This window comes from Mobula birostris, chromosome 31, assembly GCF_030028105.1.
Source record: "Mobula birostris isolate sMobBir1 chromosome 31, sMobBir1.hap1, whole genome shotgun sequence".
Lineage (NCBI taxonomy): Eukaryota > Metazoa > Chordata > Chondrichthyes > Myliobatiformes > Myliobatidae > Mobula > Mobula birostris.
In genome coordinates, this window is record NC_092400.1 from 4132793 (window position 1) to 4148711 (window position 15919).

At 46.5% G+C, this 15919-nt stretch overlaps 1 protein-coding gene across 5 annotated transcripts in view; it reads right to left on the reverse strand.

The window, feature by feature from the left end:
- LOC140190683 (RNA-binding protein Musashi homolog 1-like) overlaps window positions 1-15919 on the reverse strand; it is a 206015-nt gene that overhangs the window by 117971 nt on the left and 72125 nt on the right. Inside the window, exon 1 of one of the 5 annotated variants that reach the window (XM_072247474.1) lies at window positions 3502-3560. The exons of the other annotated variants lie outside the window; for them this stretch is intronic. The gene's annotated coding sequence lies outside the window, so the exon portion shown is untranslated. Of the gene's footprint in view, window positions 1-3501; window positions 3561-15919 lie in introns of those variants that run through there. 5 annotated transcript variants of the gene reach the window in all.

The following is a 15919-nucleotide window of genomic DNA, read 5'->3' on the forward strand; positions in this document are numbered from 1 at the left end:
TCCATTGCCGAGTGGACAGCCAGTGGGAGTGCATCTGCTGTAAACCTATTGCGGCGATAGGTAAATTGCAGCCAGTTGATTCCACCCATGATCAACCTCTCAAAGCATTTCGTCACAGTGCAACTGGGCAACAGTCATTCAGACAGCTCACCCTGCTCTTCTTGGGCACCGATATGATTGCCACCCTTCTGAAGCAGTGGGGAACCTCCGCCTGCACCTGTGAGAGAGTGAAGGTGTCCTTGAACACTCCCACCAGTTGGCTGGCCCAGGTTTTCAGAGGCCTGCCAAGTACTTCATCGGGGCCTGATGCCTTGTGAGGGTTCACCCTCAGGAAACCTCTTCTGATATCGGCCTTCGAGACAGAGATGACAGGGTCACCGGATACCGCAGGAATTCGCACAGCGGCAGCTTTATTCTCCCATTCAAAGTGTGCATGAAAAGTATTTACCTCATCTGCGAGTGAAACACCACAGCTATTCGTGATATTAGGTTTCACCTTGTAGCAAACCCTGCCAGAGCTGTCGTGCATCCGATTCCTTCTCTATCTTCAATCATAATTGGAGTTTTTTTTTGCTCTTAAAATAGGTCATACCTGTCCTTCTTGTAAAGTTCTGAATCACTGATCTTGAATGCCACAGATCTAACCCTCAGCAGACTATGAATCTACTGGTTCATGCACGGCTTTTGGTTTGGGCATGTTCGATATGTTCTCATAGGCACACACTCACCCACACAGGTTTTGATGAAGTCAGTGAGAACTGTGGTGCACTCATTCAGACTTGAAGACGAATCTGTGAATATTGTCCAGTCCACCAACTCAAAGCAGCCCTGTAAATACTCCTCTGCCTCCCTTCACCATACCTTCTTGGTTCTCACCTCTGGTGCTGCAGTCTTTAATCTCTGCCTATATGCTGGGAGTAGAGGTACAGACAGGTGACTGGACTTTCCAAAGTGTGAACGTGGGATGATATGGTAAGCATTCTTGATCGTGTGTTGGCTCCTCTGGTTCCACAGCTGATATGTTGGTGGTGGTTGTTCACACTGGCCTGGCTGAAATCTCCCACAATAACAGGGAAGGCATCAGGATGCTCTGTTTACGACTACTGACCATCGTGCTCAGCTTCTCCAGAGCCTGTCTGACATAGGCCTGAGGTGGAATGCACACTGCTACCAGGATGAGGGCAGAAAACTGCCTCAACAGTCAAAAAAACCTCCTCTAGACTCTCTCTAATGCCATCCCGTCCCTGAGATATGGGGCCCAAGGTGCTCATACACCGAGAGTGGTCTGGCCAATGCCCTATAAAACTTCAGCATGATGTCCTTCCCTTTATATTTTAGTCCTCTTGAAGTAAATTTACAAGAGGACATGGCTTTAAGGTAAGGGGTGGGAAGTTCAAGGGGGATATTAGAGGAAGGTTTTTTTACTCAGAGAGTGGTTGGTGCGTGGAATGCACTGCCTGAGTCAGTGGTGGAGGCAGATACACTAGTGAAAGTTAAGAGACTACTAGACAGGTATATGGAGGAATTTAAGGTGGGGGGTTATGTGGGAGGCAGGGTTTGAGGGCCGAAGGGCCTGTACTGTGCTGTACTATTCTATGTTCTATGTAAATGGTAACATTCCTTACCATTAACTCAACCTACAAGTTAACCTTTGGGGAATCCTGCCCCAGGACTTCCAGGTATCTTTGCACCTCCAATTTCTGAATTTTCTCCTCATTTAGAAAAAAAGTCTGTGCCTTTATTCCTTCCACCAAGTGCATGGCCATACCCTTTACCAGGCTGTATCCATCTGCCACTTCTTTGCCCATTCACCTGACGTGACAAATCCCTTTTGCAGACTCTACCCCCATCTTCATATCTTCAGCAAACTTCGCCACAAAGCCACCAATTCCATCGTCCAGATCATTAACACACAACGTGAGACGTTGTGGACGCAGCACCACCCCAGGGGAACGGCACCAGTCACTGTCAGCCAACCAGAGAAGGCTGGCTTTTCTCCCAGCCTTTATTCCCACTCTTTGCCTCCTGCCAGTCAGCCAATCTTGTAACCAAGCTAGCACCTCTCCTGCAACATCGTGGCCTCCTCTGTTGTTCAGCTGCTCACCTGCAGCGCCTTGCGAAAGGCCCTCAGTGCTGCAGTTTCTTGCATCCACCCTCAGGAGGTGACGAGCAGGGTTTGGTACAGCCATTGACTGACTCTCGCTCTCCAGCTTCACTTGTTTGCTGTGTCAACAAATGCATGGGTTGAGCAAGTGATGGAGAGACGACAAATTAAAGGACCAGCGTCTGTGATCTTCGAAGACGGTGGTTAGGGGCGCCCCCACCATTTTCAACACAGAAGCACAAGACGGGTTCTGAGAAGGGCTTGCACAAAGATCTGGCAAGTAGGAGGCAAGCGCACTCAAGGGCAAGACAAAGGCATTCAAAACAGGAAACTAGATAAACCACACCACCAAAGATCCATGTTTCCTGCAGATCCTCCTCTTGCAGTATAAATACTGGATTACTTCATGTCAGAAACAAAAGAGAATCTCACTACTCCTACCACACATTCCAAAATACAGGACAAAAGAAAATGAATGATTACACAAAGGCAAGCAGAACTATTCATCAACTCTAACTATCCCAATGAAACACAAAGATCTTAGCACACAAATTTTAAAATACACAGAGTTCTAAGAACTTATTCTTACGATTTAAGAAAAATGAACGCATAGAACTGCACAGTAAATTTTACCTGTTTTCTTAAAAACAAGAATTTGCTGTTCAATGCCGTGTTACCATCTCAAGTGGCCAAGTGCAGCTTTTTTGCTCTCAAGAGATTGGATTACTTGCTTATAATCCCCTACTTTAGAAAGGCTTAAAATATTCTCTTAAAAGTAAAAGCTATTCATGCTTTGCTTTGTTTTAAGTTTCAGGTTCCCAGTGACTCACTAGGACTCATGGTTATTGTGGAATTAGGTGGAAAGCATACACTACTAACGTTTGTGATGTAAGCAAACAGGACTTGCAAATTTGAGCACAGGCAGATAGCTTTAAAATAGGTTACAATTCCAGTTCGTTTTCTAAAAAAAATCACTCCGTCTATAAATAATCCTGCAAAAAAAATACTTATTTTATTTTTTTTTAAACTAAGTGCTTGGATCATACCATTTGCTGGCCCATTTATCATTTGTTTTGGTAAATGTAATGAGCTATGAGACAAATTCTATTTTTAATTCAAGGGGATTTAAACCAAATGGTTTGGAAATCATGATCCCGTCTGTTTTTTCCACAAAAACAAACGAAACCCACTGAATATACAAAGGGACTGCTATTCTCTATAGATTAACACTGCATGAATAAGTCACTTTCTGATTTTATTAGACGGGATTCCAGAACTTTTAAAAAACAGGGTCTTGGGGGACTGAATTCTTGACTTGTTTTTTTTTTGCCAAAATGAAAACCTAAGCCTTAACCCACTGACCCATTAAATTTTATTTACAGCCGCTTTCCACTTACTGTATCAATGCTGTTTTCTGATGGTACACAAAATAAAGACTCAAGTATAGGCCTGCTCAGGCAGTGGCACTGCTTCACATTTGAAACCTGGCCACAATTGAGCCAGTGTCCTCGTGACGCAGTCAGCGGAGACAGCCAATCATATCAAAGAATTCTCAGAGAACGTTAAAGTAGCTCAGCACTATTTTTTCCTCTTAAACTATGGAATACAAAATAAAAATAGAAACCAGGTTAAAGCAAAAGGGGAAACATTACAATTTAGGTTTGGGACTTTAAAATACTTGAAGGCAGAAAGCATAGAAATGAAAACATTGCCTCATGCTAATAGGTTGTTTAGCACTAATGAATTATTTCATTTTTAAACAACTAATTTATACCTCCTGCAACTGGTTTTAAGATTATTTGTGCAATTCATTGCTAGTTATTCTAAAGAAGGTCGAAGTGTACTATCTGCAAGAAGCAGGAAAGTACTGACAATTCAAGATTTATCACTTGTACATCAAGACATACAGTGAAGCGCGTCGTTTGTGTTTAACAACCAACACACCTGAGGGTGTGCTGGGGGCAGCCCGTAACACAGCCCTCACACATTCCGGCGGCAACAGAGCATACCCACACAATGCTCAGCAGAACAACACAGAACACAACAGAGCAGCGAAACAAACCCCATTCCTCCCACCCTCACACACGCACTATCCTCCAACCCCAAGACAGGCCGTGTTCGTCGGCCTCCAGCGGGCTTGGATTTGGGGATGCAGAGAACCTTCCATTGTCCTAGATTCACAGACCTGGGCATCCGGCCAATGGGCCTTGACTTCCAGACTTCCGATTCCACCCTGAGGCCTTGACCCTCAGCATTAACCACATGACCCACCTAACACCAAACACCAGGCCAGGAGCTCGGGATTCACCAACATCAGGAACCCGAAAACCAACCCTCGAAACCACTGCTTCAGAAACTGTGTGGTGGGGGGGAGTGGGGGTCATCAGACCGCGTTCCTCCTGCCCCGCACAGAACACCCACTCCAAAACCTCCCCACGATAACCTGCCAACCCTGGGGGAGCCACAGCCTTCATCCACGCTGGTCAGTCAGCCCAGCTCAGCCTGCAGGTGTTCCACGACCATGTCACTGTCCTTCAAGCTTGGAGCAGAGACTATCCTCCAATTCTCCCACATCCTTGTCCCTAAACTCTAACCTGACCCTAACTTCCTCCTCTCTGCCTCCAAAACCACCCTTGTGATAACAGAAAGCATTAGCAGATTCACCATTATTCTGGTCTCTGAGGATAAACAGTGAGCTACTGACAACCAAGTTCAAAAAGACAGCAGAAAAAAATAACACAAACACAAAATATCAAAATTGCACTTTGGAAAGGCCAGTATCAGCTTGCTAAAGAGCACAGGTTTTTTTTGAAAAAGCTATCAACTGGATAACGAGTGCGGTAATTCTACTGCGCTCAAGAGCAAAAAGGCTAGCACTGCCACAAGTGAGTATTTGGAGACAATTTCCAATCCATTTCTGACGCTCAGCAAATCTTAATGATCATGACTACACACTTTCAGGAGTCGTCATTTCCTCTCAGAAACATGCTTCATTTCAAGGTCCGATCTTTTAACAATGGCTCCAGAGGAACGACTGGCCTCTTCTGCCGTGGGCCCTCGGTCCGAAGGTGACTGAAATATCCTGCTGACTGCACACTTGTTCTAAGGAAGATGGTATGGTCCACTGCAAATAGTCCTCGAACTCAATATTCATTTGCCTGAACATAAACAGAGCACGTTTAAGACATGTTTGGCTTACTGCTGCATCCAAGTTGTGGGTTTGGATCCCACTCCAGGGAACAGAAAATCTAGGCTGGTCCTTCAGAGCAGAGTTGCATAAGCTCGGAAAATACTGCCCCTCAGCTTCTAAAACAGCATCCTATCAGCTGCCTCGGTGGGAGGAGAAAGGAGCCACTGCCCCCGAAGAGTGAGGAAAGTTTCTCCCAGAGCTCCGGTCAGCACTTATCCCTCAACAAACAAACATCTCTGAAACAGACTGCACTGCTCTTAGGAGTTACCCAAGCCCACGATGGCCAATGGGGTCCAGCGTCACTGGCTGAAAGGCACGGTGTTGTCTTGGTATCAATGCAAATCGACCCTTCTTTCACTGGCCCTGATACTGTTTTGGACAATCTGAAGACGTGACAGGGCAAGCTCCCAGCTGGGTCCTCTCACAGCAACAGCCATGTGAATGAACTGTTAGCTCACTGAAACGTAGACTAGGCTGGCCAGAGAGACGGGCTACTGTGGAAGGGGGACAATGAGGGAAGAAGCAGGGGGTTAACCAGCTGGTTACAGCTCAAGACGGAAGGGAGGAGCCCAGGAGCAAGGCCCCCAGTTGTTAAACGTCACCTCCCTTGAGGGGCTCACAAGATCCAAAGTGGGGTTTAATCACCACCACCCCAGCACATATGGAGGGCAAGTGTGGGCATGGAAACACTCCCCCTTGCATTTCCGACCCCTTCCCTCCCAGAGTGAGCACAGAAACGAGCCAGCCAAGGCACGCCCCATGAGCCACACACTGCTGCCCACAGCCAGGGGAGAGCAACGTCAGTGAAACAAGAAAGATCACCCAACATCCCCTAAGCAGAGAGCTGACAGGAGACACCTCTGTACAGAGACCATCAGTAACGTCACAGAGGGAGGCCGTCAGCAAGAGGAACTCTTCTCCCTACAACCAGAGACGATACTGTCCACAGCGTTCTTCAGAAGTGAAGAATGTGGTTACAGCCATTTTATTAGAGATAAAAAACAGCAAAGCACTGTGAGCAAGTAACAGTGGAAGGGAAATAACTGTAGCTGTACCAACTCACTCCGACAAAAAACCTGCACCTCGTATTTCCTTATACCGAAAATTGGCTCAAGCTCGCAGATAAAGGGAATCTTCTCCGCTGAGACAAGGGCAGTCTTGATTTACACTGCCATGACACAGGCTTACAGACAAAACCTTACACCTTAGACAAGATTTACTGAAGTACAGAACCAGATATACTACAAGTGGGTGAAAATCCATTGAACATTTACAAACAAGTGATGATACAAACATATAGGCAAGCATAAAGAAAGTTAAATAAAAGAAAAATAACAATTTAGACCCTAATCCAACAAGCCCCGAAGCCAAAAGGAAAAGTTAATTCATTATCAAATGATATAGATATTCTCAGTAGCTACTTCCTTAGGCTCAGCCACTCATTAATGTGAAAATATAATTGATAGTCATTGAATTCAGTCACAGTAAGATGACAGGACCAAAACAAGCAAGCACTAGATAATGGTGCTGAGAAAGGTCTTTGACTCATAACAGATCACTACTCACAATACTCTCTTTAAATTACTTTTGACAACTATTAATTTTATACTAAAATTTATTGAGGTTCTCCAGCCAATCTTAAACTGCTGCCTCGAATGGTTCAGCTAGTACTTTTTTCAGACCGCAAGCAGCCCAGTATTTCTTCTCGTTTCTGACTGAAACTCAGAAATCTGCAGCTTCAACCAATACATACAGTCAGTGCCACTTCATTAGGTACATCTGCACACCAGCTCGTTAATGCAAATGTCTAATCAGCCAATCATGTGGCAGCAACTCAATGCATTAAGGCAGGTCAAGGAGGTAGCTGCTATTCAGACTAAGCATCAGGATGGGGAAAAATACGATCTAAGTAACTTGACTGTGGAATAATTATTGGTGCCAGACAGGGTGGTTTCAGTATCTCAGAAACCGCTGATCTGCTGGGGTTTTCACACACAACAGTCTCTAGAACAGGGGTTCCCAAGCTTTTTTATGCCATGGACTAATACCATTAAATGAGGGTCCGAGGACCCCAGGTTAGGGACCCAGCTCTATAATTTACAGAGACTATTGCGAAAAATAACTGAAGCAGCCAGTGATCATCAGGTCTGAGGGGGAAACGCCTTGTTAATGAGAGCGGTCAGAGGAGAATGGCCAGACTGGTTCAAGTTGACTGGAAGGTGACAGTAACTCAAATAGCCCCATGTTATAACTGGGATGGGCTTCGACAGCAGAGTCTTCCACTCCTGCATTGAATGAGCTGGCCACTGAGTCTGTGTCATGAGATTCATTTACGTGTTTACGGGAAAATAATGAAATACAATAGAATTTATGAAAACTGTACATAAAGACTAACAAATAATCAATGTGCAAAAGAAGACAAGTTGTGCAAATGAAGCAATAGATAATACTGAGAACATGAGTTGTAGCGTCTTTGACAGGTTGAGGAATCCGTTCAGAGCTGAGGGGAGTGAGTTAGCCACATCGGACCAGGAGCCTGATGGTTGATGGTGTGGGACCTAAGGTTCCTGCACCTCCTATCTGATGATATTAGCAAGGAGAGAGCATGGATTGGATGATGCTGGCTGGACACCAGGATCTTAACTCTCTATTTGTTACAGTTCATCCTCATCTCCATTTATCCATTATTGTGGTGTAAATTACCAATAGTGGCTGTGGTAGCCATACCCAGTCTTTGGATTTTCACTTAAAGTCAGCAAGCATGGACCCAGGCGGGTATCGGCGGGCAGGCCCCTAGACCCAGGTGGGCACCGGCAGGCAGGCCCCTGGGCCCAGGTGGGTACCGGTGGGCAGGCACCTGGACCCATGGACTCTCAAACTCCAACTTGCAAAGGTTTTAATGTGAGAACATAAAAATATCTGGAACTGCTCCAACTGATCAACACAACAGACGGGCAGAAGAGCTGAAAGCTCACTGTTCTCCCCAGTGTGTTGGTAAGAGCCTCCACGAGGTAAACCAGATAAACTAATACCTTCTGGCAAAGAGCAGGAGCAGTAGGGCCGTGTCTGACAATGGACTTGTTGCTGTGTTATAGAAGATGTACAAAAGAATCCCGACCGAGAACAAGACTCAGGTATGAGCGCTGGGCCACAGAAGCAAGTCCAGCTTTTTGTCTGCGCATAAACTCGGTGAGAATGTCCGCATAGGATTTAGTCACAAGACCTGGGCTCGCGCCTGCTGACCTCCGTTTGAGCTGTCTTTGGTTGGGAACCGTTCCATCTGAGCGGACGTCCCTCCTGACCTTCTCGAGAGATGCACAACCACAGTGAGCTTCATGTCCAAGTCCAATCCCAGTGCCAGAGGCGCACAGGCATCTCAGAACAGGAACAGGAAGGAGGGGCAACCAGCAACAGCCCAAATATAGTTCTCCAGCTGATGAAAGGCCATAGATCAGAATCATTACCATCACTTTGTCCCTGCAGACGTTGCCTAACCATGTATGAACTTATGGTTTCATTTTAAGGACAAATTTGGTGACATGGGTGTAATTGGGCGGCGAGGGCTCGTTAGGTCAGAAGGGCATGTTACCATGCCTTATCTCTACATAAGAAATGAATAACGAAAGGCCATCCATAATAGCAAGAATTCCTGCGGGATACAACCGGAATGGTTGCACCAATTCAGAAATAAAACAGTGCGGAGATTCACAAGGTAGAGGGAGAGGCACGGGACCGTGAACACGAAGAGCCAAGAGGCAGAGAGAAATGATTATGTGCAGCAATCCCCTTACACGAGAATGACGCAAACAGATGTCTTATCCACAGATCAGCCTCCCTACCTTGCAAGTCGCACTAAGACAGCTGGGGAGATACAATCTGCTCCGACTAGCATCAGCTACTGCTCAGTACCCAAAGGACATAGGTACGCTTGCTAAAAATAGAATTGAAGGCACTTCCTGGCAAACTGTGCACTAAGCAGGCTGCTCAGTGGTCTGTGCTGATGTCAAGCTGAACGGCACTACGATTATTCAGTGATTCATTTCAATAATTGATACGACTATTCTATTACAAAACTAATCAGCTGCCCAGACCGCCTGCCAGCACTTCGATAACACTCAACGTGGAACACTTCAGTTCTCGTTGGAGCAGTCCCTTCTGTGTTCTCTTCCCCCTCTCCAACCCAGTCTTTCCTCTCCTGGCACAGAGGCAATAACTTGGTTGAGCTGAAGTTGTACCAGCTGCCCTCTTCTAACACTAGGCCAATCAGCCCCTCCAGCCTGCCCTACCGTTGAATACGATCATGGCTGATCGGCCTAGGCCTCATCTCCTCTGGTAAACACAAGATGCTGGAAACCCAGAGTAACACAATCGAAATGCTGGAGGGACTCGGCAGGTCAAGCAGCAGCTTTGGAGAGGAAGAAGGAGTCGATGTTTCAGGCCGAGGCCCTTCACCTACTGATGATTCCTGATGAAGTGTCTCAGCCTGAAGCGTCAACACTTTACTCCGCGCCACAGACGCTGATATCAGCACCGGACTTCGAGGCAAGTAGTCCCAAGTTCGAATCCGGCTTCCCCTTGCACGCCTTCCATCCATGCTGGGTTGAGCGCCGATACAGCAATTCGTCCTCGTGAAAAAGTTAAATTCTATGGAAACAGCAAAAAGCCACCCGATGCGCCACAGGGCCTGAAACGGGACAAAACCAACATCGATGCCGCCTGACCAGCCGAGTTCCTCCAGCATTTTGAGTGTGTTATCTCCTTGTGTGTGTATGCCAGCCCCTCAGCCTACAACCTCTTCATCTTTCAAGCATTTATCTATTTCCGCCTTAACTACCACCAGTCACCCATCCTCCACCAGCTCCTCATGGTCAAGAGTTCACCACTTTTTGCAAGGAGTTAGTCAACATCGGTCTTCTCGTGCCCTCATACGATCTCGTACATTTCAGGAAGATCACCCCTCATTTTCTAAACACCCAAAGAATCGACGCCTAATTTTCATTCACATCACTTTCACCTCAGGAATTAGCCTAGGAAAGCTCTTTTAGTCCTCCTCTACTGCCAGAATACCTTTTTCTTAAACAGGGAGACCAAAACTGTAGCCAGTCCTCCAGGGTTGGCCTTACCAGTACTCTGCACAATTGCAGTAATACTTCTACTTCTAAACGCCAGCTCTCTTGCGGCATTGACTAACTGCTTGTTTCAGCTCACAAACAAGAGAAAATCTGCAGATGCTGGAAATCAAAATAATACTCCCAAAATGCTGGAGGAATTCAGCATCTGTAGAAAAGAGTAAACAGCCGATGTTTCGAGCTAAGACCCTTTCGGGACAGTCCCGATGAAGGGTCTTGGCCTGAAATATCGATCGTTTACACTTTTCCATAGATGCTGCCTGAGCTGCTGAGTTCCTCCAGCAACTTGTGTGTGTTGCTTGCTTCAGGTATCTGCCAACCTCTTGAGATTCATGCACAAGAACACCTGCAACCCTCTGTATGTCACTCATCAGCCATGTTTCTTCATTTGGTTGCGGTCTCTCTTACCGAAGAACATTACCTCACACTTTTTCCACATCAAACTGCATTTGCCACAGATTTGCCCACAGTCAGCCTGCCTACACCCAGTTGCCGAGTCTGAATATTCCCAATGCAACGTGCCCACCCATCTATTTTCATATCATTGGCAACCCCACCCCAGGTCCTTCAGCCTCAGCAACCGCTGTCGCACGTCACCAAAGACGAGCAAATTTCTACAGAGGTACCGTGGAGGGCGTTCTGACTGGCTGCATCACCAGTTGGCACAGGGGGGGCCAACGCACAGGATCAGAAAAGGCTGCAGAGAGTTGTAACCTCAGCCAGCTCCATCATGGGCATTAGCCTCCCCAGCATCAAGGACATTGTCAAATGGTGACGCCTCACAACAGAGGCGCCCATCGTTAAGGACACCCCCACCACCCAGGGCATGCCCTCTCCTCATTGCTACCATCGGAGGGTGGGGTGGGGAAGGTACGGGAGGCTGAAGACACACGCTCAACGTTTTAGGAACAGATTCATCCTTCCCGCCGTCACATTTCTGAACAGATAATGAACTACGAACACTACCTCACAACTTTTTCTTTCTTTCCACACTAATTTTTTCATATACCATAAGACCATAAGACATAGGAGCAGAATTTCGTATTGCAATCTATACTATATTTTATAGATTACACTGTACATACAGTAAATCAGGGATAACAAGCCTGATTTCTGATGCTTCTGGGTGGCTCCCTAGACATGGGAAATGTTACTATCAGGCGTACACATCCCATGAACACAAGATTGACCATCAGAACCACAGGTATCTCATCTGCCAACTAGCTACCCTCCAAGAACCTAGAAAGTGTGCATGTGGATTCGAAGTCTACCCAACCACTTCTACGTCCTGTCCAAAGGAAACTTCTGCCACCAGCACTAATAATTACGAGGTTTACTCATTAGAAAGGCAATAACTTGCTCTTCAAAATCCCCTTTGAAAAGATGTGGCTCTCTGCTGGGCTAGAAGGGACCGAAATAATGTAGCAGCCACACAAATCATCAGTTACCCCCACATTTAGAATTCAAACCATGTATGGGCCACTGCAGCTTCGAAATGATCAAGTGAACCTGGAGTGAATCTAGATTCACCAAATTGTCACCTGAAATTAAAAAGGTTAAGTTACTTTAGATACACCTGGTTACAGAGAATATAGAAGATTAGGGTCAACAGCACCCATATCTTTACTGGCAGAGTACAGAAGAAACTGGGACGGAAAAGTGGAACCAGGCTAATTAGTGGGCAAGCAACACACATAAAAGTTGCTGGTGAACGCAGCAGGCCAGGCAGCATCTATTGAAAGAGGTACAGTTGACGTTTCGGGTCTCGGTCCGAAACGTCAACTGTACCTCTTCCAATAGATGCTGCCTGGCCTGCTGCGTCCACCAGCAACGTTTATGAGTGTTGCTTGAAATTCCAGCATCTGCAGATTTCCTCATGTTTGTGTAATTAATGGACAAACTATGGACATTTGAAAATTTGTCTCCAAAACCCAGCTGAGGTAGGATGATTTGACAACTTTGTGTTAGGTAAAAGTATAAAGAATCCGGTGTAAAGAGAAGATAAAAGGAACTTAGGCCTTAACCAGAGTTAAAGACAACACGGGTTCAAGGGGCTGAATGGCCCATTCAGGAAACCAGGTGGCTGCTCTGACACATTGATTTCAGCACGCAATACCTGCAGTTCCAAAACACCAGAATCACAGACACAAAAGGTTCAGATTCAGCAGATGCTGGAAATCTTGGGCACCACACACACACACACAAATGCTGGGAGGAAGTCAGCAGGTCAGGCAGCATCATTGGAGGGGAATAAACAGTCAAAATTTCAAGCCAAGACCCTTCATCAAGACTCAAACGTCTCAGCCCAAAGTGTCGACTGTTCATTCCCCTCCAATGATGCTGCCAGACTCGCTGAGTTCCTCCAGCATTTTGCATGTGCTGCCAACATAGCAAAACTGGTAAAGGATTCACAAACAGATCAAGATAAAATGTTTCTCTAGTCACAGAAAAGGCCAAGGGCCTCATTTGTAATGAGTTACTCGCACACCATTCTCATATCAAGGCTTTGGAAACACAGACCAGAGCCTTCAAAACACAGCTTGGGTTTGGACTGCAGTTCAGTACTGAGAGAGAGCCACACCGCTGTACTTTCAGATGAGAGACTCAGTGTGGCACCTTCTGTCGTACCTTGTTATCAAAACAATTAGCTCGGGAAATAAAAGCTAAAAACACTAATGCTGAAAATCTGAAAGAAGAACAGAAAGTGCCAGAAACACCCAGCATGTCAGTCAGCATCCACGGAAGGAGAAACAAATTTAACATCTGGTTCTCTATAGTATTCGAAAGAGCGTTCTTCAACCTGAAACATTAACAATTTCTCTCCCCACAGATACTGCCTGACCTGCAGAGCACTTCCAGCATTCTCTGTTGTAAGATCATATGACATAGGAGCAGAATTAGGCCATTCAGCCCATCGAGTCTGCTCTGCCATTCACTTTTAATGTGTCCTGGTCAATATTCATCTCTCAAGGCAACGTCAGGACGATGTTGCCTTTCGCCTCAATACAGTTTGTGAGAGTTAGCTGTGCTCCAACCAGCTGGCAAGCTTACTGCACTTCGGAAAGACTTTCTCAGTGGTTAGCGTGAGGCCATTACTGCTCAGGGAATTCCGGAACTCGGAGTTCAAAACCGGTGCCGTTCTACCAGGCGTCTCTGTATGCCCTCCCCAGGGAATGCGTGGGCTTCCCCCGGGTGCTCCGGTTTCTTCCTACAGTCCAAAGACGTACCGGGTAAATTCACTGGTCATTGAAAATTGTCCCGTGATTAGGTTAGTGTTAATCGGGTTGGCGCAGCGTGGCTCAAAGAGCCAACCCCACTCTGTACCGTTAAAACAAAATAAAGGAAAATCATTTAGAAGTCACACGGAACTGGCATCACGATGTAGTAAAAATCCCTCATTTATATGATTATTGAATGAAATATCACTGGGGAAATGCTTTTTGCCGCTCTCTCTCACACTCTGTGTGTGTGTGTGTGGAAGCAGAATTTAAGAGAACTTTTGTATTCAGTCCATTGCAGTGTCTATTTGGACAGGGCAACAGTGTGGGAAACAGAGACACAGAACTGAGTGGAGGGTGATGAGAACGGAATGATTAATGGAATGCCTCTGTTTATTTTACCTTGCCTCCCATGGCAACCAGTAATGAGCTCAACATGTCCACAGAGGTTAAGGATGGTGGAAGCAGCATTAATCTCCTATTCAATCCTCTTGAACGCAGGCAGACAATGAATTCTCCAAATGATTCACACTCCCTTCCCCCCCTCCACCCCCACTAATCTTTGCTCCCAAAGCCATCATTTCCACCCCCTCCTCGCTCCCCAGCAGAGTAGGCCGCAGTGTGGATGTCTGTCTCCCCACATCAGGCAGAGACCAAAGTGCCCCCTAAATAGGCTGAGCCCCATGACAGATGACAAAGCCAAAGTTGACCCACGCTCGGCGGGCATGGCTGCAGACAGCTAGGCAGCTGCAGCCAGCTTTTCTCTTAACACAATGTGACAATGCACTCTCCCAGCTCACAGGCTGCAAAGCTAAATTTACAAACTTTAAAAATCAACACTCCAGATTCTGTGCACCAACTGAAGCAACTGCTCTCTCCCTCTGTCTCTGTTCCTAAGCCCCTCTGCCTTCCCCGCTTCCCACACTTCCCAAAAGGGTAGGTGGCAGGTGAGACCAAGCCATTGTGGCTCCTGACTTGAAACAGCCCATCAATCACAGATCAATGCACAAAGAACAGCCATCAACCACAAAACAACCATGCTCAAAAACATTTACATTACTAGATCAGTGCACACACCTGAAAGTAGAAATGCTCTGTTCTGTCTATATTACTCACATGGCGATTTTAATCATACCTTCAAATCTCCTTAACCTTCCACAGTTTAAGTTTCTTCTCATCCAAACACTAGTTACTCTGCCTGAGTATCTCGCCCATCCCTAGCAGGGCACAGATTCTTCCCCAAAAGGGACTGGAATTTACAAATTCAGCACTGAACTGATTATGGAGTCATCTTAAGGGCTCTCTAACTCACGCTTAGCTAGGGGCATCTGCACCGGACCTTGAGGCGAGCGGTCCCAGGTTCAAATCTGGCCGGCTCCTTGCACGCTTCCCAACCGTGCTGGGTTGAGCGTCCAGCTAGCAACTCGGCCTCGTAAAACAGACAAATGCTAAAGAAATGGCGAGGTTGCTACCCGGTGCGCCACAAGGAACAACAATGACTCACGTTCCCAGCATCATTTATTTACTCATTTTTTTGTGTTTGCAGTCTGTCCTCTTTTGCACGTTAATTGTGTGCCTGTCGGGTGTCTAGATTTCCACTGATTCTATCGCATTTCTTTGATCTACTTTGAATGCCTGCAAGAAAATGAATCTCAAGCCAGCATATGGTGAAAATAAGTGAACTTTGAACTTCTGCGCGACCGATTCCACAGAAGGCAGCACGTTGCCTTATGAAGGGACTGTGGCCAAATGCGTCCCCTTCCTTTTCCATAGTAATACCTCACTCCTAGAAACTCTGAGCCTTTTTACTAAGTACTTTATACATTATTGTTGCCAAACAATTGATACTAGAACATACAATCATCACAGTGATATTTGATTCTGCGCTTCCTGCTCCCTTCATTACAAGTGTGGCGAAACTCAACAGCTCTACAAGAAAATTGGCTGAGCTAGGATGCAGACCCTCAGGAAGGCTTGGTCACTGCGATCGCCGCGGGGCTGCCAGCAGACCTTCAGGTCACCAGCCCACCCCCCCGCCACAGCCGCCCCAACCACCGTCTGCAGCATTAGTGCGGCGAGCCTCTTCTCTAAAGGTCCCAGACACCCCTGCAAAAACTGCTCGGAGTCTGAGCCAGACTCGCTCCTGCGCATCAACAGGAAATTGCTGTCCTCCAGGCGGGATTTGGAGGAGTGGCAGGAAACAAAGCAATTCGAGGATAATAGCTCACAGAGGTACTGCGTCTTGGAGCTGCAGCTCCAGAGCAGAGGCGGTAAAGGT